Below are 24,263 nucleotides of genomic sequence, written 5' to 3'. Positions count from 1 at the left end.
AAGTGTAATATAAGCTTCCTTCCACGACTCTGGTGCCCTTTTCCCTTCCAATATTTCATTACAGACTTCCTTTAAAGGTTGTACTAACCATTCTTTCAAGGATCTATAATATCTTGAAGTCAAACCATCCGGTCCTGGGGATTTACCTAATTGCATGTTCTGAATGGCCCCTTCTACCTCCTGGTCTGTTATTTTGTAATTCAACATTAACTTATTTTCTTGAGAGATTTTTCGTAGTCCATTTCTTTCTGCGTCTCCTGTGTATATAGTTGTTTAAAGTACCTCTGGAAGCACTTTCTGATCTCCGCTGGATTCTGTATATTTTTTCCTTCCACTTCCAAATTCGTAATAATATTAAGTTTTTGTCTTTGTTTCATTTGCCAAGCCAGCAGTTTTCCGCATTTATTTGCCGATTCAAACGTCTTTTGTCTCATCTGTTTAATTTTCCATTCTATTTCCTGATTCATTATTGTAATGGGAATTGGGGTTGCTTGTGCCCCCCAGGGCCCTCCTCACCCCCCGCCCGTTCCTTGGACGGTGATGCGGGGAATCCCTGGAATGAGCTATCCCCTTCCTCAGATGATTCAAACATAGCTCTCCACCTGCTGCTGTCTCTTTCCGCTGCCCAATCTCCCCAGTCGGATTCCTCTCGCTCTGATACCTCCCCTCCCTCCTTTTCGGAGGTCGGATACCCCATAAACTTTTCATCCGTGGTGCCAAATTGCTCCTCCCAGAACCTCTCTAGTGGTTTCGGCTTCCTTGGGAACCTGCGGTGAAACTCCTCCCGCAGATACTCATCCCTGATCCCTTCTGCAGGAACCCAAGTGTTTTCCGACTCGGGCTCCCCTTCCCAAGCCACCAAATATTCCACCTGTCTCCCCCTCCACCTTGAATCGAGAATTTCCGCGGCTTGACCGCTGAGTTCCCTTTCCTCCACCCGTGGGTGAGTGGGGATCTCTCTCTCACCCCGGAAATTCCCTCCCTTCCCGGTATGGTGAGAGTAAGGACCTGTGGAACACCGGGTGCAGTTTCATGTTGGTCGGCAAGTTGAGCCTAAAGGCCACAGGATTCACCTGCTGTGTTACCTCGAAAGGTCCCAGTCGCCTTGGCCGTAATTTCTTACAACCCCCCTTGAACGGTAACCCTTGGGTTGACAACCACACCCAGTCCCCAACCCTTATGGTCTCCCCTTCTCTGCAGTGCTTGTCTGCCTGCCTCTTGTACGCTTCCTTGGCCTTCTCCAGGTTCACCTTAAGTTGTTGGTGTAAGGCCTCCATTTCTTCCACAAATTGCTCTGCCGCCGGCACACTCCACCTCTCCTCCCCCTCCCCTGGGAAGGCCCTGGGGTAACACCCGTAATTGGCCATGAACGGACTCATCCCCGTGGACACATGTTCAGCGTTATTGTATGCAAATTCAGCCAGCGCTAGTTTTTCCACCCAGTCGTTCTCCCTCTCGCTGACGTAGCAGCGTAGGTACTGTTGGAGTATGCTATTAGCTCTTTCTGCTTGTCCGTTAGTCTCCAGGTGTCTGGCAGTCGAGAAGCTCACCTCGACTTGCAGCAGGCTCATGAGCTTCCTCCAGAATCTGGAAGTAAATTGCCTTCCTCTGTTGGACAAAACCCTCAAGGGGGCACCATGCAACCGGAAGACGTGATCTACAAACAGCCTAGCTGTTTCCTCTGCCGTCACTGCATGCGAGCAAGCAATGAAATGGCACATTTTGGTTAACAAGTCGACCACCACCATGACGGCTGTTTTCCCCCTGGACTTGGGCAAATCGGTCATAAAATCTATGGATACCACCTCCCATGATCTTTCCGGAGTGGGCAAGGGTTCCAGTAACCCCGCGGGTGCTGCTTTCTCCCCCTTAGCCCGCTGGCAGCGGTCGCACCCCCGTACGTACTCCCGCACATCTTCCCTCACTCTTGGCCACCAGAACTGCCTGGTGACAAGTAACATGGTTTTGTGTTGACCAAAATGCCTCGCCGTGGGGTTGTCATGTAGTTGTTTGAGTACTTTTCTCCTCAAGTCCCCTTCTGGTATGTACAATGCTCCCCTGTAATACAGTGCCCCTTCCTTTTCCTCAAAACCCCCCTGATTTTCTCCTGCGTCCCTGAGCTCCCTGATTTTTGTTTGGGCGTACTCGTCGTCCCTCATCAACCCTGCTAGTTCTCGTCTCCCTACCAACACTCCCACACACACCCATCGGTCCTCGGGTATCACATGTCGTACTTCCGGCGCTCCCTCTCCTTCCAAGTACTCCGGTTTCCGGGAGAGGGCGTCTGCTCTGACGTTTTCCTCCCCCGGCACGTACCAAATCTCAAACAAGAACTTGGAGAACTCTTGTGCCCATCGCACCTGTCTCTGGTTGAGTACCCGCGCAGTCCTCCAGTATTCCAGGTTCTTATGGTCCGTGCACACCTGGATCTTGCGCTGCGCCCCTATCAACAAATGTCTCCAGCGTCGGAATGCTTCATAAATTGCAAGCAGTTCCCGGTCATACACCGTGTAGTTCTGTTCTGACTTGCTCAGCTTCCTTGAAAAAAAAGCGCACGGCCTCCAGTCGGACTGGTCTCCTGGCTGGAGCAGTACGGCCCCCACCGCTCTGTCTGACGCGTCTGTCTCCAGCCTCATTGGCTTCTGCAGATCCACATGCAAGAGCTGCTCTTCCGAAGCGAATGCCCTCTTTAGCCTTTCAAAGGATTGCTGTGCCTCTTCTGTCCATTCAAACCTCCTTTTGCTGCTGAGACAATCGGTGATGGGTGCAGTTAAATGGGCAAAGTTCTTGATGAACTTCCTATAGAAGTTCCCAAACCCCAGGAACCTCTGCACGTCCTTCCGGTTCTTGGGGGTCTTCCATTCTAGCACCGCCTGCACCTTGCTTGGGTCCATGGCTAAGCCCTTGTCCGACAACCTGTAACCCAGGAACTCGACCTCTCGGGCATGGAATTGGCATTTCTCCAGTTTGACCCACAACTGGTGTTCCTGCAGCCTCTTCAGCACTTCCCTGACGTCCTTAACATGCTGCTCCTCATTCTCCGAGTAGATTAGCACGTCATCTAGAAAGGCCATGCAATTCTTGTACAGCAGGGACCCCAACACGTGGTGCATGAAAGATTGAAAACAGGCGGAGCCCGATTGTAATCCGAAAGGCACAACCAAGTACTCAAAGGCCCCCAGAGGGGTGAACATGGTGGTTTTCCATTCATCCCCCTCCCTCATCCTAATCAAATTGTACACCCCCCGAAGGTCCAGCTTGGTAAAAATTTTCCCCTTCCTTACCCTGGTCAAAATGTCATCAATCCTGGGCATTGGGAAGGTCACTGGTTCCGATACCAGGTTTAACCCCCGATAGTCCACGATTAATCTGGGCTCTTTGGAGTCTCTTTTGTCCACAAAGAACATTGGACTGCCCCCCACCGCCCTCGATTCTCTTATGAAACCTCTCTTCAGGTTCTTGTCAATAAACTTCCGCAACTCCTGCATCTCCCTGTCCGACATGGCATACAGCTTACCCACTGGCAGCTGAGCCCCTGGGAGTAGGTTGATTTGACAGTCAAAGGGCCTATGAGGGGGTAGTCTATCTGCCTCCTTCTCACTGAAGACTTCCTCCATGTCAGCGTATTGCGGTGGTACCCTCCTCTTTTCTCCTACCGCCATCCCTGCCACCCTGGCTACGGCCATCCTCGGGGTCCCCCCCCCCCCGTGGCAGTGTTCCAAGCAGTGAGCTGACCCAAAGGTGACTGTCCGCTGGTGCCATGCCACTACTGGATCATGCAGTGCCAGCCAGCTCATTCCCAGTATGATTGGCGGTCCGGCTAGTGTGGCAACGTGAAAGGCAATTGTCTCAGTGTGTCTGGAGACCCTCATCTTCATGGGAGGAGTCTGGTGGGTCACTTCCCCCCCCCCCAGGAGTTCTCTCCCATCAATGGTCGTTACTTGTAAGGGGTGCTCTAGAGGCACCACATGGAGCTGGTGCTCTAGTGCAAAATCCCTGCTAAAGAAGTTGCAAGAGCTGCTTGAATCCAGCAGTGCCTTCACCTTGATTGGGTGTCCGTTAGGGAGTTCTAGCACCACCTCTATGGCTATGGCTGCCGGGGGGGGGGTCTGGCTTGGGCACTTTTACTGGTTGCTGGCCTGGCTGCTGTGCCCGCTCATCGGCAGCCAAGCGCTGGCATTTCCCTGCTCTTTATTCCCCTCCTCCTCACTACCAGCCGCCCCCACCATTCCTTGCCATGCCTTTCTCTGAGGGCAGACTCTGGCAAAATGTCCCGGCTGTTGGCAGAGAAAACACTTCCTGGTCGTTTTCCCCTCCCTTTTGCGAACCTCGCCGGAGTTTGAAACCCCCCCCCCGCGCGCGCCCCTCCAATCTCCATTGGCTCCGCTGGCTGGGAAGGTTGCTCCGGCATTTCAGGAATGCGGTTGAAATGCCAACGCTCTGCTCTCCCTTCCCGCTTTTCTAGAGCGCGCGCCTCTTGGCGTACTCCAACAGCAAGCGCCATTTTAGTCAGCTGATCCATTGATTGCGGGCAGGGCGAGCAGGAAAGTTCGTCCTTTACCGAAGGGGCTAAGCCTTCCTCAAATAGCATCTGCACTGGTTCCGAACCCACTTCCCAACCAAGTTTGTGGATAAGCATCGCAAATCGCGACCAGTACTCTCTCACTGATTGGTTCCCTTGTTTGCACACCATCAGTTCCCTGCGCGTCACGCTCTGCTCCACTTCACTGGAAAACATGTGGTCCATGGCGCTAAAAAATTTCCTCAGGTCCTTTAAGGCAGCATTCTCCGATGCCATTAAGGGTCTGACCCATTCTCTGGCACCATCTTGAAGATGCCCTATCACATAGGCTACCCTCGCCCCATCGTCCACAAAGTCATCATACTGCAGGTCCAGCGCGTACTGCACCTCCGTCTTAAATGCATTATAATCTTTGGGATTGCCCCCAAACTTATGCAGTAGTCCCGGTACCTTCCTTGCGATGGGTGTGGGCTTCCCCTGGGCATCCTGAGTCCGCCTTTCATCTAGCCGTGCCGCTAGTAGAGCCAGCTGCTGTTCCAAATCTCTGTTTCTCTCCTCCAGAGTTGGTCCTCCCCTGGCTCCCTCTCCGGCGCCTGCTCCTCCGGTCTGACTCATGATGCTGTCTCTCCTGCTCTGTGCACAAGCAACATCAAGGACTGACGGATTGCTGTAATGGGAATTGGGGTTGCTTGTGCGTAAGCCGCAAACTGCTCCAGGCTGGGTTCTCTGGCTAAAACCTTTCCCTGGCTGGACAGCCCTCACACCGTGGCTGTCTCAGTCACTGGCAGAATCCGTCAGTGGGCATTTCCTGAACTTCTTCCAACATAAAAGTTCTTTGACACCAAGTCTCCGCCTAGCCTCCCTGCACGGAAGCTTTCTGCGCAGAGTGGGCGTGCCAAGCGGAGGTCCTGTGCTCTACCCGCTGGTCTCGCTGGAAGAGTCTCGGAGCCCTCCCTCCGAAGCCCTCTCAGCCTCCCCTTTCTTCCTGGCGTCACGCTGATTTCCTTCCCCAGCGGAAGCTCTCCCTCTCTCCCTGCTGGTTCCCTCTCCGGCGTCATTGGGGAGCCTTACCTCCACTCTTGGCTCCGATGGCAGTTCCCTGACAATTATTTTCATATATTGTACTTGATATAACTTTATCTCTTTCAGGATCTTCTACGACTTTGGTTTCACTCTCAATTTCTTTTCTCCTTCCTTTATTTTCTCCAGAATTTTATCTTTTTTCTCATTTTGGACTCTCTTCTTAAATGCATTCTGTTGTATCAGAAATCCTCTCATAACCGCTTTGCTTGCATCCCAGATTACTCTTTTTTCAACAGTGGTGTTCATATTTATCTTGAAATAATCTCTCAAGGTTTTTTGGGCCTTCTTAGTCAAGTAAAAATTTTCTTTAATGTCTTCATCGGCATCCAGTGTTGGTGCATAAGCGCTTATAATAGTAGCCTGTTGGTTTTGGTGAGCTTTATTTGAAGGGTTGAGAGTCGCTCATTAATGCCAGTAGGGACTTCTGACAGGAGCTTCACAAGGTCGTTTTTCATAGCGAAGCCTACCCCATGTATTCAATGTTCTTGTTCAGATAGTTTCAGATTGTTCTTGTTCAGATTGTTCTTGTTCAGATTGTTTCCAGAAGAATGTGTAGCCTCCTTTTTCTTCCTTCAGTTGTCCCTCACCTGCTCTTTGAGAGTCTTGAAGCACTGCAATATCGATGTTAAAATGTCACAGGTCTCTTGCAATGATGGCAGTTCTGCGTTTAGGACATTCGCTGTCTGTGTTATTCAACAAAGTCCATATATTCCATTGTCTTTTATGACCGCTGGGTGGTGACCCCACTAGGCGCAGTAATCCAGTCAGGGAAAAAGGGAGGCAGACTATGTTTAGGGCACCTTTTCCAGCCCCTCCCCCTTTTCAGGGTGAACAGAGTGGATCCTAAAAAGGGCTGCTCAGTCATGGATACAGCTGCTGAGCTGCTCAACTGCCTCGTTCCTTGAGTCAGAACGACTGAATCTGTATCCACCGCCCATGTGCCAGTTCATGACTAGGGGCTTACAGATTTCACAATCCTGCCCCCGTAACCATTTGCTGATCACCATGGCACTTTGGGGGTTTGGGTTGGGTTTTTGGAAGACGCCTGTGCATGAATTTGTTTTATGTGTGTAGATCAGTGCACGCTGAGCAACGCACAGTCTTCGCAGTAGGGCTCTGTTCTGATGGCATGAGTAGTCACGACAAACTGGTGGATCCTATCTGCTGCAGCCTTCATCCGCCTTCACAGCCGTTGTAACACACCGCTTGTTATCATCCTCCTGTTCTGCCGTTGAGGACTTCTTGGATCATTCTTTGTCTAGTTCCTTCCCTGTTATGTACTAAGCTTGGATCCTAGAACAATAGGCAAGTAGGATCCTAGAATGCAACAACTGATTGGCTTGCAGGAAAAGACCAATCAGGCTCCAGGAGGGAAGCAGGATCAGCCAATCACACGGGACTCATTGTGTAAATAATGTATATAAAAGCCTGAGGTTTGGGGGGAAATTAAATCAGTTTTACAAGCTGCAATAAAGAGCATGAAATCACTACAGGACTCCGAGTATATTTCATTTTCTTTGACATTACTGCCTTGGGTGACCCTGCTGGGAGTATGAGATTCCTGACAGCTTTGCTCACAAGGGTCATAGGAATGTGCAAGCCCACTCACCATGACAATGTGATGATCCAGCGAGTGAGAGAACTGAGATAGATTGCACTGAGCCCTGATCTCATTAGACAAAACGTTCCACCAAAAAGGCTCTGGCTCTGGCTGAGGACAGCTGGATATGCTTTGGGCCAGGGACCACCAGTAGGTTGCTGTTAGATGCACGTCACACTCTTGGGGGGGGGGTTATTGGAAGATAAGAAAGGTCACAGACTGTTTAGGGCTTTAAAGATTAGCACCAAAACCTTGAACTTGATTCAATACTTCACCTGGAGCCAATCCAGCTGATGAACAACCAACTGAATGTGGGCTCTCCACAAAGTCCAAGTAAGAACTCATGCATCTGCATTTTAGACCATTTGAAGTTTCTGGAGCAGTCTCAAGGGTAGCCCTGCGTATCTCTCTCTCTCTCTCTCTCTCTCTCTCTCTCTCTCTCTATCTATCTATCGCATTTATACCCTGCCGTCCCCGGCTCAGACATAGAGTTAAAGTAGTCTAGTCTGCAGGAGACTGCTGCATGGATCACCATGGCTAGGTTAGAAAGGGACAGGTACAGTATCAATCGCCTAACCTGACATAGATTACAAAATGCCAGTTTGGCTACATTTGTGACCAGTGCCTCCATATGAAGGTATGGGTTTCCCAAATCTAAAATCTGACTGTGCAGTCAGTCTGAAACGGGCCCCAAAATCCCCATTTTTCCATCTCCAAGGGTGCATTAGCTAAAAACCATTAACTTGAGCACTTGAGCAAATGTATAACAGGAACCCAGCTGTATAAACAAAGCCCTCTCCTTTATCAGTCCTGATGCTTAGTGGATGGCCTTGTCAGTTCCAAAGTGGAGACAGGATGGCAGAGCTGGGGCTTATCTTGTGGGTTGTAAATATCCTGATACACTGACGCACAGACCTTGCAAGACACCCCCGCGCTCGGGGATGGCGCCAGGAGTGCTCTTAGAGTTGGTGACCTTCTTACCCCAAGATAAGGAATACAGGAACAGGAACATCCTTTTATGGTCAAGAGTACAGGAACAGGAACATCTGCTTATGGTCATGGATGTCAACTTACGTGTATAAGCTGACGTGGCTGGATTCCTGGGGAGGAGGCAAGGGGACCAGAAAGGGTATATAAGCTGTGTGTAACCGCTCTTTAAGTGTTCTTGCTGTGAACTAACCTTCTGCTATCTGGAGAGCAGAATAAACTCTTTCTCTGAATCAACCTCGGTGTCATTTGACTTCCTTTCTCCCTCCCAGGAGCAACGCAGACCCCACCAGTCAGTAAAGTCTAAGAAGACTACACATAGAGACAGAAGTGTCCAGGATCACACCAGGACTCCTGATGGCAGCTACAGGTCACTATTGCGCCCCATGAGGAGCTGGGAGCTGGCAAACCGAACCAAAATCATTCTGGCCCAGCCATTGGACCCCCCTCCTTAATGGATTGAGATTCAGCCGACTACGTTTCCTCCATCCCAGCACATCCACCTAAAAGTTTGGCCAATATATCCAGGGTAGCATCTGGCCAGGGCCACGAAGCAGTAGATCCATGATGTTTGTGTTAGTTTCTGTTCTTATCACTGAGCAGCCTCATCAAAGCTCAAGGTCGTTAATTATTCGTCGGAGGCGATTCGAAGGCTCGGCTGGAGAAAAATGGAGCTTTATCAACTTGGCCGAGTGGAGATTCCAACTTTTTTGGTCCTGGGCCCAGAAGAACAGAACCCAGACGAACGGCAGAAGAACGGAATGCAGCTTATCTTCTCTGCGTGTCAAGAAAGAAGATTGATGAGAGGTATGTGCTCTTGCCCCGGGAAGCCTGTCAGTCCCTAATTAATGACATTAAGGGGTGGACTTTGAACTTTTAGCCAAAGCACTTACCGGCAGCGACAGAAGTTCAGCAAAGGCCTCAAGAATTGTGCTTTTGGAATGCAGCTGGTAAAAAGACGCAGCTTGCTTTAAAAGACACAGACATGGCCAGTCCAAGAGTAACAGAGGCTCTTGAAAATACGTTTGGATTTCCAAAGCTCCAGAAAAATAATTTTCAAAACTGGGTATGCAGAAGCTCTGCTATGAAAAGAGGGTCTGTTTAATGTGATATCAGACACCCCCCCCCAGCTCCAGTAGCCGAAGAATGGAAGGCTAAGGATTCCAAAGCAAGGGGAACTCTGACGCTTATTGTGTCTCCGGAAGAGTTATGTCTTTTGCGTGACAAGGCCTCAGCCTGGCAGATGTGGGACAGTCTGCAACAGTCACATTTGAGAACAGAAGCGGGTGCTTCTTTGTTCTTTTATGCCAAGTTGTATGATATAGCATTTGTTGATGGAGTAGATGTACGTGCTCACCTCATGGAAATACAGACTCTCAGGCATGAGTTGCAACAGCGTGGAATCACCTTTCCAGAGGCTGTGTATTCCTTCATGATTCTACATTCTTTGGGTTCAAGTTGGGAAGTGATTGCCAGTTAGCTTGCTGTTTTGCCTACTGCTCAGCTAATGGTAGCGCATGTTACTGCTGTAGTGTTGAATGAAGCGGATTGGCATAGTGCTAGCTGCATCACCAAGGGGGAGTCCTCACAGACGTCATCCTAGAATGCAGTGGAACCACTAGATGGCGCCAAAGCTCTGAAGGCAGTGAAATGCTACTCGTGTGGACGTCTAGGCCACGTGAAAAGGGAGTGCAAACATCCCAAGGCCAAGGCAACAGAGCAGCGCAGCGAAAGCTCAACGCGTGGAAAAGGAAAAGGCAAAGGTCAGAAGTGGAAGACGACGCAACACAAGGCAATGGTCTCACGCTTCACTCCAAAGGTCCAGAAGACGTCTAGATCTTTCTTCATCATTGACTCGGGCGCTACCGGGTACATCTGCAAAGACAAACACCTGTTTGTGTCCTTTACTCCGCAGGAAGGTGCGATTCACCAAGCAGATGACCACACAATCTCCAGTCAAGGCTACAGAACGGTTGTTCTTCACAGCTTGGATGCATCGATACGCAACGTTCTTTTTGTTCCAGATGCTGCACACAACCTACTGAGCGTCTCGCAGCTGACTGAACAGGACATAGACGTTTCCTTCAAGAAGAGGAAGTGCACCATCACCAAGAAAGATGACTATGTATTGCATGCTGATTATATTGATCCTTTGTTTGTATTGCATTATGATGATTCTGATGTTATGCAGGATGAAACTTGTTGTATTGCAGATACTAACAAGGTTTTGCATGCAGGATGTATTCATGATTTTCACAGGCAACTTGGTCATTTAAACTTTGAGGCAGTTTCCAAAATGCCTGCCTTGGTTGAAGGTATGACTATTAAACCCTGCAGATACCACATGAAGTGTAAGGCATGCGCAGCAAACAAGGTCAAAATGGCTACAAAAGGTAAGGTGTCTAGTAGACAACAACAACAACAACAACAACAACAATAAATAAATAAATAAATAAATTTTATTTATATCCCGCCCTCCCCAGCCAAAGCCGGGCTCAGGGCGGTTAACAACAATAAAACAGTACAAAAGCACAACACAACACAACACTCTAAAATCATTCATTATAAAATTAATTCAAATCAAGCCACTGGCAACCATTGGGCCAGAGCTCCGCGAAGATTGCCGAGGGAGGGAGTCAGGCTGTGCCCTGGCCAAAGGCCTGGTGGAACAGCTCTGTCTTGCAGGCCCTGCGGAAAGATGTCAAGTCCCGCAGGGCCCTAGTCTCTTGTGACAGAGTGTTCCACCAGATCGGAGCCACAGCCGAAAAAGCCCTGGCTCTAGTTGAGGCCAGCCTAGCCTCTCTGTGGCCTGGAACCTTCAAGATGTTTTTATTTGAAGACCGTAAGTTTCTCTGTGGGACATACCAGGAGAGGCGGTCCCGTAGGTATGAGGGTCCTAGGCCGTATAGGGCTTTAAAGGTTAAAACCAGCACCTTAAACCTGATCCTGTACTCCACCGGGAGCCAGTGCAGCTGGTATAGCACCGGGTGAATGTGATCTCGCAGTGAAGACCCCGTAAGGAGTCTCGCTGCGGCATTCTGCACCCGCTGGAGTTTCTGGGTCAGTCTCAAGGGCAGCCCCACGTAGAGCGAGTTACAATAATCCAGTCTGGAGGTGACCGTCGCGTGGATCACAGTGGCTAGGTCAGGGCGAGAGAGGTAAGGAGCCAACTGCTTAGCTTGGTGGAGATGGAAAAATGCCGCCTTTGTTATAGCTGCAATCTGCGCCTCCATGGAAAGGGAGGTGTCGAAGATTACACCCAAACGGACGGTGCTGGCACTAATTGCGCCCTCGCAAGAGATGGGAATTGCCCCCCCCCCAATCCCATATCGTCCCGTCCCAGCCACAGGACCTCTGTCTTCGAAGGATTTAGCTTCAACCGGCTCCCACGTAACCATCCAGCCACAGCTTCCAAACATCTGGTCAGTGTGTCTGGGGCCGAGTCAGGATGGCCATCCATCAACAGATAGAGTTGGGTGTCATCAGCATACTGATGGCAACCCAGCCCAAAACTCTGGACAAGCTGGGCGAGGGGGCGCATAAAGATGTTGAAAAGCATCGGGGAGAGTATCACACCCTGAGGTACTCCACACACCAAGGAGTGGCGCGATGACAATTAACCCCAAAGCTCCACCCTCTGTACCCAACCAGAGAGAAACGAGCGCAGCCTTTGAAGGAATGTGCCCTGGATCCCCACGTCGGCAAGGCGGTGGTCCAGGAGTTCGTGATCGACCATGTCGAAAGCTGCTGACAGATCTAGAAGAATCAGCAGCCCTGACCCGCCTCGATCCAGCTGTCTACGAAGATCATCTGTTAGGGCAACCAGAGCCGTCTCGGTCCCATGACCAGCACGGAAGCCGGACTGGAATGGATCCAGAGCCGATGTTTCATCCAGAAACCCACCATGCTGTTCAGCAACCGCTCTCTCAATCACCTTACCCAGGAACGGAAGATTCGAAACCGGGCGGTAATTGGATAGATCTAAAGGATCTAATGATGTTTTCTTTAAGAGCGGGCGCACCACTGCCTCCTTCAGTTCCCCTGGGACAAGCTTCAGAACCATACCAGGTGGGACGCGGGTGGCGCTGTGGGTAAAACCTCAGCGCCTAGGACTTGCCGATCGCATGGTCGGCGGTTCGAATCCCCGCGGCGGGGTGAGCTCCCGTCGTTCGGTCCCAGCTCCTGCCCACCTAGCAGTTCAAAAGCACCCTTAAGTGCAAGTAGATAAATAGGTACCGCTTTATAGCGGGAAGGTAAACGGCGTTCCGTGTGCTGCTCTGGTGCCGGTTCGCCAGAGCAGCTTCGTCACGCTGGCCACGTGACCCGGAAGTGTCTGCGGACAGCGCTGGCTTCCGGCCTCTAGAGTGAGATGAGCACACAACCCTAGAGTCTGTCAAGACTGGCCCGTACGGGCAGGGGTACCTTTCCCTTTTAAAGGGTCTAATGATGTTTTCTTTAAGAGCGAGCGCACCACTGCCTCCTTCAGTTCCCCTGGGACAAGCTGCAGAACCATACCAGGTAGTGCATGCTGATCTCGTTGGTTCACTAACACCCTCTTTGGGTGGAGCCAGGTACTTTATGGTCCTCATTGATTCATATTCCAGGTATATTTATGTGTTCAATCTCAAGCAGAAGTCAGAAGCGTTTCCTAGGTTCAAGGAATTCTGTGCTTGGTTGAAAAATGTGCATGATAAACAGGTGAAATGTTTGTTTACAGATCAAGGGGGAGAATTCACTTCTCAGCAGTTTGAAGTGTTTCTGACTGAGAAAGGAATTCAACAGGACCTTTCAAGTCCACGGTCTCCTTGGATGAATGGCCTTTGTGAAAGGGCAAGCCAAACATTGCTTCAAGGCTTGAAAACCTTGCTGCATGATGCCAATCTTCCAGAGTTATTCGGCAGAAGCGCTCAGCTGTTTTGTTTACACTTATAATCACAGATTATCATCACCGATTGGTTGTACCCCCTATGAAAAGATGTTTGGCAAGAAACCATACATCCAGTCGATTTTATTGCATTAGCCGTATGGCCATAGCATAATATACATAGAAATAACAACATAAAATGGGGGTTGGGAGGTAAAAGTAAATGTCGTCCTGGGCGAATACTTTAAAAAAATGGGGATAACAAAAGTAACAGGGGATTTAGAACATCGAATGACAGAGAATACAAAAACAGGTTCGATTGTGCGGCATATCGACTACAGCTGTGGTATTAAAGAAGAAGTTGGTGCCGCTTTCCTCTTCATCACACTAAGCAGGAAGTTAGCTGTCATCTCGGTAATCCAACGGTCAGAATCCTGCAGAAGAAGGGACACTATCCAGGGCTGGATTGGGAGATGAAGCTTGTTCACAAGAGGAGTTAGAAACCGAGATCTTTCATCTGTCCAGTTGGTACAGAAGAGCATTACATGTTCCATAGTCTCCAGAGCCGTTGCAGGTGCATGTTCTATTTGCGATGGGAACGCTGGAATAACGACCCGACAAAACTGCTGTAGGAAAACAGTTGAGACGGGCACAGGTAAAGGCCCTTCGTTTAGCTTCCGAAGGAATTGTGAGGCAGTATAGAGGGATCCCTTCAGGGGGTGGAATAGCTAGGGCTAAGCCTGAACACGGCCCTCTTGCGTGGGAAGCTGTGTTAGAGAAGTCAAGTTGCTGTAGCTTCTTTTTGATTGAAGGTAGGGCCGCCGGGTTAATACACTCTAAGTTAAAAACAGTTTTGCGGTTCAAATTGAGAAGAGAACGGAATTTGAGATTAATTGTAGTTTTCCAAGGAGAATTATGAATATCTCTTAGGATCAGGTTGGAGAAACCACCTCTAATTCGGGCATCCGATGCTAATAGGTGGGAGCTATAGGAAATGGCTCGACTCCATGCTCGTTTTTCAATTGAGGGCTGGGCGAACTCAAGTCATAGGGCTGCACCTGAGACACATCTCGGGACGCCGGAAAGAGATCTCAGAAACATGTGAAGTGGGCGATCCAAGTTACCTGATATTGCTGTAGTCCATACTTCGCAGCCATATAATAATTTAGGGACAACTTTGGCATTAAATATTTGAATTGCTGCTGGAAGGTGTTTGCCGCCCTTCTGGTGATAAAATCGGACAATGGCATTAGAGGTCGTGGTTGCAGCAAGAGAGGCAGATTGTAGATGGGTGGTCCAGGAGAGATTATAAGTAAATATTAAGCCTAGATATTTAAAGGCTTTTACCTTTTCTAAGTAGCCACCTGTGATCTTAAGCGGCTCCAGCTTGAGTTTGCGGGAATGAGTGAAGTGGAGGACTTTCGATTTTTTATAATTAATATTAAGAGCTTCCGCCTTACAATAGGCGTTAAATGCATTAACTGCATTTGCTAGGTCCGCAGCTGATCTGGATAAGATGACGGCATCATCTGCATAGAAAAGGGAAGCAACGGGGTGGCCTGCTAAATGAGGAGGATACTTAGTTGCTAGCTTCAAAGGGGAAAGAGCATCATGAAGATAAAGATTAAACAGTAAAGGGGCCAAAAGACAACCTTGCTGGACGCCTCTGGCCGTTGGGAATGGAGTGGTAAGGGAGCCGTTGGGACCAATTCGGACGCGAGCTGTGGTGTTTGAATAAAGGGAAATAATTAGGGAGAGGAGGTGTGGATCAATTCCCAGATGGGCAAGTTTGGACCATAATCTCTGCCTAGGAATGGAATCAAAGGCGGCCTCCAGGTCCATGAAAGCGGCAAACAGGTGGCCTTGCCTTGGTGCAGTGTATTTACTGGCAAGGTGATAGAGAGTTAGACAGTGGTCCATGGTTGATGCTGACTTTCGGAAGCCAATCTGTTCTGGCGGTAGAATGTTCCTCTCATGGACCCATGAAAGAAGTTCTTCCAGTAGAACAGCGGCAAATATTTTCCCCGGAATAGATAATAAACTGATGGGGCGATAGTTCCTAGGGATGTTTGGCTGGCCGCCTTTGAAAATCAGAACTATTGTAGCTTCTCTCCAGGAGTCGGGGATGTCTAAGGCGGAGGAGATAGCGGTGAATACAGGAGTCAGCTGTTCACTCCACCAAAGAGGATCAGTGAGGAAAAGGTCCAACGGGACCATGTCTGGGCCGGGGGCCTTATTCCTTCGCATGGACATTATGATGTTGAAGATGCGGATTGAGGTAAAGTTTACTGAGGAGGTGGGACTAAGAGAACAGGAACAGAGGTCCAACGGGGATTGAAGGTGATCTGTAAGATGATTTGGAGAAGCGAAACTGGCTGAATAATAGGCGATCCATTCGTCAGCGGAAATCAAGGTAGCTGAATTGAATGGTGCCGAAGGCCTAACTAAGCGCCAGAAGGAGCGGGAGTCATGCCTCTCTACAGCCGAACGAAGAGTGGACCAAGCCTCAAGGATGTGTTGCTGTTTCTTGCAATGAATCATGTTTCTGTATGCCCTTTTAATATCTGAAAGCTCTGCACGGGTTTGGGGGTCGTTGGAAAATTTGATGATTCTGACCATTTTCCTAATTCGCCTTCTTAGGGCTTTACATTCCTTGTCAAACCAAGGTGATTCAGAGAGAAAGCGTTGGTGGGTAGGCGAGGTGGTGGTTATGTAAGTTGTTGAAAAAGCATCAGTTAATTTCCGGTATTGGTCAGCGGGCAGAATTGAGTCAGAGAGAACTGCAGGCATATCAAATGATTTTTGAATGTCCAGGGCAAGAGAGGAGCTGAGGCTTGTCCATTTCTTTGTTTTGTATACAGGGTAGCTTTGTGCCCTGGAACTATAGTTTGATGGCACTGAAAATGTCTCTATTAGGTTTAACAATAGAGTCAATGGAAGGTGGTCACCACCAAAATATTCAGCCACTTCCATTTTTGTAGAGATTGAGAATAGCTCCGGCGTCAATAGTATGTAGTCGACAACACTGGTTCCCCGGGAAGAGATGCACGTTAACTGCTGCGAGGACAAGGGAGTAACGTTGCCATTTGCAATGCAGAGATCGTTTTCGATGGCCAATTGGGCCATCAGCCTCCCCGACGCATTTGTTATGGGATCAAGAGAGCATCTGTTTCCCCAGGGGGGCTGCAGGGGATTGTCCAGGAGTGCTGCGGGACCATACATCAAGCACATGAGAATTTTTGGTTCTGACATGTGGGTTCACACACCACAAAGCTCCAAGTTAGGCAAACGTGGTTTGCATGGTGTCTTTCTAGGATATCAGAAAGGTTCTTACAGAGTAATGATGACTGACACTAACACAGTTAGACTCACTAGAAGTGTTGAGTACAATGCCAAGTGGGGGGAGAATGTGGGAATTTTCCAGTGTTATCCTGATGACAGTGAAGAGTCTGAGGATAAGCAGCAGCAACACCCCACACCCACTGATGAAGGCTCTGATTCTGAATCTGAAACTGAATCAGATGATTCAGAGGTTTTCAAGAGTGCTAAGGCCTCTCTGCGACCCTCTGAAGGCTCTGACAGAGACTTGGAGGAACCACTGTTCACTATAGGCCACTTTTCTCCTAAGAAAGAAGAGGAGAGCATTGAAGATTTACGTCTAATTCTCAGGTCTGAAAGAGCCTCAAAAGGTAGACCTCCAAAGAGATTTGCTGATGAATTTGCTAAAGCAGCTAAAGCTGTAACTGCTGTTAATAGCTCCAAGAAGGTATTTGAACCTTCAAGCTTCCAAGAAATCCAGGCTTTGGACTCGAAAGATGCTGAGCCATGGTTAACTGTCATGAAGGCTGAGCTTGATTCCTTAGAGAGGAACAAAACATGGGAGCTAGTTCCAACAGTTCCAGGGATGAAACTGCGTGACAGCAAATGGGTCTTCAAAGCAAAGACAGATTATTATTATTATTATTATTATTATTATTATTATTATTATTATTTATTTATTTATACCCCGCCCATCTGGCTGAGTTTCCCCAGCCACTCTGGGTGGCTCCCAATCAAGCGTTAAAAACAGTACAGCGTTAAATATTCCCTGAACAGGGCTGCCTTAAGATGTCTTCTGAATGGCAGGTAGTTGTTTATCTCTTTGACATCTGATGGGAGGGCATTCCACAGGGCGGGTGCCACTACCGAGAAGGCCCTCTGTCTGTTCCCTGTAGCCTCACTTCTCGCAATGAGGGAACCGCCAGAAGGCCCTTGGTGCTGGATCCCAGTGTCCTGGCTGAACGATGGGGGTGGAGACGCTCCTTCAGGTATACAGGACCAAGGCCGTTTAGGGCTTTAAAGATCAGCACCAACACTTTGAATCGTGCTCAGAATTGTACTGGGAGCCAATGCAGATCTCTCAGAACCGGTGTTATGTGGTCCCGGTGGCCACTCCCAGTCACCAGTCTAGCTGTCGCATTCTGGATTAATTGCAGTTTCTGGGTCACCTTCAAAGGTAGCCCCATGTAGAGCACGTTGCAGTAGTCCAAGCGGGAAATAACTAGAGCATGCACCACTCTGGCGAGACAATCCGCGGGCAGGTAGGGTCTTAGCCTGCGTACCAGGTGGAGCTCGTGGACAGCTGCCCTGGACACAGAGTTAACCTGTAACTCCATGGACAGCTGTGAGTCCAAAACGACTCCCAGGCTGCGCACCTGGTCCTTCAGGGGCACAGTTACCCCATTCAGGATCAGGGAATCCCCCACACCCACCCGCCCCCTGTCCCCCAAAAACAGTACTTCTGTCTTGTCAGGATTCAACCTCAATCTGTTAGCCGCCATCCATCCTCCAACAGCCTCCAGGCACTCACACAGGACCTCCACCGCCTTCACTGGTTCCGATTTAAAGAAGAGGTAGAGCTGGGTGTCATCTGCATGCTGATGAACACCCAGCCCAAACCCCCTGATGATCTCTCCCAACGGCTTCATATAGATATTAAAAAGCATGGGGGAGAGGATGGAACGCTGAGGCACCCCACAAGTGAGAGCCCAGGGGTCGGAACACTCATCCCCCACCACCACTTTCTGAACACCGCCCAGGAGGTGCCCCCAGCTCCCAGCCCCTCAAGACGGTCCAGAAGGATGTTATGGTCGATGGTGTCAAAGGCTGCTGAGAGATCCAGCAGAACTAGGAAACAGCTTTCACCTTTGTCCCTAGCCCGCCGGAGATCATCAACCAGCGCGACCAAGGCAGTTTCAGTCCCATGGTGAGGCCTGAATCCCGATTGGAAGGGATCCAAATGGTCCATATCCTCCAGGCGTGCTTGGAGTTCTTCGGCAACCACCCGCTCAATCACCTTGCCCAAGAATGGTAGATTTGAGACTGGGCGATAGTTGGCCCAATTGGCTGGGTCTAAAGATGTTTTTTTAAGAAGCGTTTTAATGACCTCCTCTTTCAGCGGGTCTGGGAAGGCTCCCTCACAGAGGGAAGCATTCACCACCCCGCAGAGCCCATCACCCAGCCCTTCCCGGCTCGCTTTTATCAGCCAGGATGGACAAGGATCAAGGAGACAGTTGTCGAAGCAGCCTGTCCACATCCTCGGAGGTAACAGATTGGAATTGATCCCATGTAACAGGACTAGACAGAACTCTAGCACTCTCCCACCCTGGCCCTGCTCCCATGGTGGAGTCTACCTCCCTCTGAATCTGAGCGACTTTATCTGCAAAAAACTTTGCAAAAGCATTGCGGGAGATATTGCGGTCCCTACCAGGCCCCAGTGGTGCAGGTGGTTCCGATAGATTGCGAACCACCTGAAAAAGTCTCCTGCTGCTGTTTTCTGCAGATACAATGGAGGCGGCGAAGAAGGCCCTCTTCGCCGTCGCCATTGCCACTTGGTAGGTTCGACGTTGAGCTCTAGCCCGTGTCCGGTCTGATTCAGAATGAGTTTTCCGCCACCAGCGCTCTAGCCGTTTCAACAATTGTTTCATCACCCTCAGCTCTGGGGAAAACCACGGGGCTATCCAGGCTCCATGCAATCGGAGAGGGCTCTTCGGAGCCAGACAGTCAATAGCCGTGGTTAACTCCGCATTCCAGCGGGCCACCAGGGAATCAGCTGAAAGGCCATCAATATGGGATAAAACATCCCCTACCACTCTCTGGAAGCCAATTGGATCCATTAAGTGGCGGGGGCGGACCATCCGAATCGGTCCCACCTCCCTGCAGAGGGGAAGGGTCGTGGAGAAGTCCAGTTGCACCAGGAAGTGATCTGACCATGGCACTTCTTTTGTTTCGCTTTTAGTTAGTGTCAGATCACCAACATCCGTAGAGGTAAACACCAAGTCTAAGGCATGTCCGCTGCTATGAGTTGGGCGAAACTTATTCAGGGACAGCCCCATGGAGGCCATGCTTTCCACGAAGTCCCGAGCAGCCCCTTGTAAGGTCGTGTCGGCATGGATGTTAAAATCTCCCAGGACAACCAAGCTAGGTGTCTCCAGGAACATATCCACCACGAGCTGAAGCAGCTTGGGCAGGGAATCCTTGGTGCAGCGGGGAGGTCGGTACACCAATAGGAATCCTGTACTGCCCCTATTGCCCAACTTCCAGAACATGCACTCAGAAAACTGGGTCTTCCCAATAGGATGCCTAGTGCAGACTAATGACTTCCTAAAAATCACTGCAACCCCCCTCCCCGCCCACATGACCTGGGTTGCTGTGCGTAAGAGAAACCTGGTGGGCAAGCAGCGGCAAGGACAGGCCCATCTGCTTCATCCAACCAGGTCTCTGTCACACATGCCAGGTCAAATCCTCCATCCACAATCAGGTCATGGATGGCAGTAGTTTTATTCATCATTGACCTGGCATTGCACAGCAACACTTTCAGGTCATGTGGGTTTCCCTTGCTGATTCCTGTATCCTTCCGGTCAGGACCAGACCTGGAGGCAGGGATAGTCCTCAAACAACGACTAAGCCTGCCTCCTTGGTAATGACATGGTCTGGTCTTAGCATAACTCCTCCTCCTGCCCGTGATCACTGAGATCGGGTGTCCCAATACATCCCCCCCTGTGGAACCTGCCCCAGCCATTCTATAGGCTGAGGCCCACTCCCAGGCAGCCCTGACCCTTCCCCTTAAAAAGCAAAATACAAACTATGTAATAACTTAACAGAATAATAAAAACAAAAACAAAGCTGTCAGGGGCTCAGGAGCCGAGGCACAGGGGAGAGAGGAAATGGAGAGCGAAGGGGAAGAATCTGAGGGCAGCGTAGGGGAGTATGACAGTGGCCCGAGAGATTCCATGAGCTTCTCCAGCGAATCGGAAGATTCCCAGAGGGGAGCGCCGATGGCCAGGGCAAGGGGGGTCCCAGGGGGGACGCACCAGAAGCAAGGGGCCAGCGGGGACTCCCAAAGCAGCAGCGGGAGATCAGGACCAGCTCCCCCACCAGAGCGTAGTGGGGGGGAAGAGTCCCATGTATCAGGGCCAGCGTCTCCTCCAGCAGGGAGAGAAGATGAATCAGGGCTGACCACGCCTCTATTGGAGAGTGAGGGAACGGAGGGGGAGTCAGGTCCAGCTAGCCTCCCCGAAGGGGGAAGCAGTGACAGGAGCAGTGTAACGGTCAGGAGGAAGGTTGCCGGCTGGGCGTGGGCGCCAAGTTAGAATGTACAGGCGCGCGGGACAGCAGAGAACCCGGATTGGGAACCAGGTCCTAAAGCCCACAGGAGGCAGGGGGAAGACTCAGGGGACTCAGCGTCAGAAGAGTCTAGAAAGGGCAAGACCCCAGCGGACAGGCGGACCCAGAGGAGGAAAGAGCAAAGGAAGAGATGGAGCAAGGCTAGAGTCTTAAACTGGTGTCTGGGGGGAGGAGATTCAGACGGAGCTTCAGCGGTCTAGAGTTTGAGACGTAGAGCTGCGCGCCATGGCTTTGAAATCGAAACTGAACTTCAATAAAGACTTTTATATATAACAACGAACTGGCGTTGGTCCTTTGTGAGCTGGGACCTCGGGCAGCTCTGACAGTAAGCTCCGTCTGCAATAAAGATTGAACCCTCGCAGCGTGAGTTGGCGCAGCGAGGGGCAAAACTTGGTGTTTTGCGAGCTCACGAAGATCGGCAAAGATGACTACAGAGGACAAGGTGACAGACCTGCAAGAAGCAGTCACGAGGCTTTACGCAGAAATAGCAGCATCCAGAAAGAGAGAGGAAGAAGCAGTAGCGCTCTGCCAGGATCTGCAAACCAGGTGGGAACGTTTGGGCACAGAGGGGCTGCCAGGACCCAAGATGAGGGGAGAAGTCGCGGATTACGCCACTAGGTGTGACACATGCCAAAGGGCCAAACCAGTACACAGGCCGCCGGCGGGACTGCTGGAACCGCTACAGACGCCGCTCGAGCCGTGGGAGAAAGTGGCCCTGGACTTTGTCACAGATCTGCCCAGCTCGCGAGGCAAAACAGCGGTACTCGTGGTCGTAGACCTGTTCACCAAGATGGCGTACTTCATTCCTTGCGCGAAGGTGGCCACAGCGGAACAGACCGCCAAGCTGTTCATAGACCACGTGTTCAAGGTTCACCCCATCCTGTCCGACCGGGCTCGCCAATTCATCTCGAGCTTTTGGCAGAAGCTGCTGGGCATCCTGAACGTCAAGATCAACTTAGCGTCGGCACGACACCCGCAGACCAACGGACAAGCGGAGAGGGTCAAAGCCATCATGCAGCAGTACCTGAGATGCTACACGAATCAACAGCCCTCGCTGGCCGAGTTTGCCTACAACAACACGAAGCACGTGTCCACGGGGGTGACACCGTTCTTCGCCAACAATGGGCGGCATCCCAGAACCTTCCCGGGGTTAGAGAAAGTGGGGGAGGGGGAGCCACAGGGAGCAGAGGCCTTGGCAGCGGAATTACAGGAGGTCCACGAGCAACTCCGAACGCACTTGGAACTAGCAAAACACGCCTACAAAGTGCAGGCAGACAGGCACAGGAGAGTCGGGGAAGACATCCAAGTGGGGGACTGGGTCTGGTTAGCAGCACAGGCAGTGCCGGCCAGAACGTTAGCTAAGAAGAAGCTCAGACACAAGCAGCTAGGGCCTTACCAAGTCGAGGCACAAATCAATCCGGTAGCCTTCCGGTTGACACTCCCGGAGGACTCCAGAACGCACCCGGTCTTTCATAGATCAGTGCTCACACCCTACAAGGAACCACACAGGTTTCAGGCGCCAGGGAACGCACCAGACCCACCCCGCAAATCGCCAACAAGGGGGGGGTCACCGAGGGCGGCGCCACTCAACGAGGTCACGGAGATTTTAGACTTGAGATGGGGGGAAGAGGGGGTTGAATATCTCCTAGCCAGGGAAGGTACCCCGGCCAGCGGCAACAGGTGGGTACCGTACTATGCCGTGGAGGAGCACTACCTCAAAGACGAGTTCCATGCACTCTTCCCACACAGACCTATGCCGGCAGATTTTTTCGACGACTATCACACCCACACCCACACTTTCAGCCAGCACGTTCCAGGGGTTCTCATCAGATGAGGAACCAGCGCCCGACACACGCTCCCCAGAGGGATCACTCTCGGGGTTTGCCACAGACCGCTCTTATTGGTGGGACGATCAACCGGATGTGGGGTGCAGCAGGGAACTACTGAGGGGGCCCTTACACGTAGCATCACCCGAGGCAACAGGGGGAGAGAGGGATATGGACGTGTTGGGTGAGGATCCTGGGTTCGAGCACAGCTGCAGAGAGATGGAAGCAGAGGAGATCGATGTCGACGAGCCCATTACGGACTGGCCGGATCAAGCTGGCTGGCTGCACACCAGGGGGGAAGAACTGTATCCCGCACTCACCCCCACAGCACTGTGTTGAGATTGCAGTGTCCCGTGCACAGCGGAATGATGAGGAGTACGTGCACATACTCTATATTGCTTTATTTACATTTCAAAGCTGGTAGGTTACAGAAAAACATCTTGCCTCTGCCGGAGCAGAGAAAGCATCCTCTCTCCTCTAAAGCACGGAGAGAACAGACAGAACTGCAAAGAACAGTGAAAAACAGGAAACCAGTGTACGTCACATCCAGTCTCCCTTTCCCGTGGGAAAACCCAACAGCAACTGACTGTGGAATGTAAACACCTGTCTCGTGACAAGCACTTCGCTGCACAGTGAAAGAGAGCAGAAACCAGCATCCTCCCCCTTTCTGTGAACATCACTGGGCAGCGTGTTCTTACAATATCAGTACAAACCCAACTTCTGCACATAGGTACAGTGTTGTTCCCTTGATACAATCTTGGACAATACATCAGCAGGAATTTCATTACCTGGCATATAGGACACCGTTACGAGTCCCTTCTGAATACGTTCCCTAGCATGTTGCAACTTCAATTGCAAGTGCTTCGTGCTTTTGCTTACAACCTTCAGAATTCAGCAAAGCCAAACATGCTTTGTTGTCCTGGTAAACCTGGATTGGACATTTGACAGGAATTTTCATGTCTTTGCACAATTGTAACAACCATTCACAATCTTTAAGTGAATAAGACAGTGCATTCAGTTCAGCTTCACAAGTACTTAAGCTAACTGTTGTTTGCTTCTTGCATGACCAATCAAATAGACCCTGATTGTACATATAGCAAACTCCAGACGTACTTTTCCTGTCTGTAGTGTCACTTCCAAAACTTGCATCTGCAAATATCTCAAGACCACCAGACTTCTGATTGTTAAATCTTAGTCTGTAACGCATAGTGCCTTTCAAATACCGCGCTATGCGTTTCAGAGCTTTCCAATCCTTAACAGTAGGATTGTTGACTTGTCTGCTTAGCAAATTACAGCTAACAGCAATGTCAGGTCTTGAACATCTGGCAATGAAGTTTAGCTTGCCTAGCACACTTCTGTACAGTGTAGTGTCAGAAAATGCTTCTTCAGTGTCATCTACCTGATAACCTGTTGTCATCGGTGTGTCTACAGGGTTAGCATCCATCAGGTTTAGTTTGCTTAACACATCAGCAATTTTCCGTGACTGGTGTACTAGAATGTTACCATCTTGATCTCTCTCTATTTCCAGAGATAGGTAGTTGTTTACCTCACCAAGATCTTTCATGTCAAAGTGCTCTTTCAGTTGAGCTAGGGCGTTATTGTACATTGTGACATCCTTCCAAAAGAATAATAGATCATCAACATAAAACAAACAATACAGTTTCTTTTGCCCCTCCTCTTTGACAAACACACATGGGTCAGCTTTCCCTTGCTTAA

The 24,263-nt window shown here is 50.3% G+C and overlaps 1 long non-coding RNA gene across 1 annotated transcript in view; it reads left to right on the top strand.

Annotated features, from left to right (window-relative positions):
- The window catches only part of LOC309333275, a 393,037-nt gene extending 372,524 nt beyond the window's left edge, over positions 1–20,513 (top strand). Inside the window, exon 3 of the long non-coding RNA XR_014152438.1 lies at positions 20,221–20,513. This is a non-coding gene — a long non-coding RNA (uncharacterized lncRNA). The remainder of the gene's footprint in view (positions 1–20,220) is intronic.
- The last annotated feature ends 3,750 nt before the right edge of the window (positions 20,514–24,263 follow it).

This window comes from Podarcis erhardii, assembly GCF_964252035.2.
Source record: "Podarcis erhardii genome assembly, chromosome: W".
In the NCBI taxonomy this organism is placed as follows: domain Eukaryota; kingdom Metazoa; phylum Chordata; class Lepidosauria; order Squamata; family Lacertidae; genus Podarcis; species Podarcis erhardii.
This window is presented reverse-complemented; position numbering and strand designations above follow the sequence as displayed.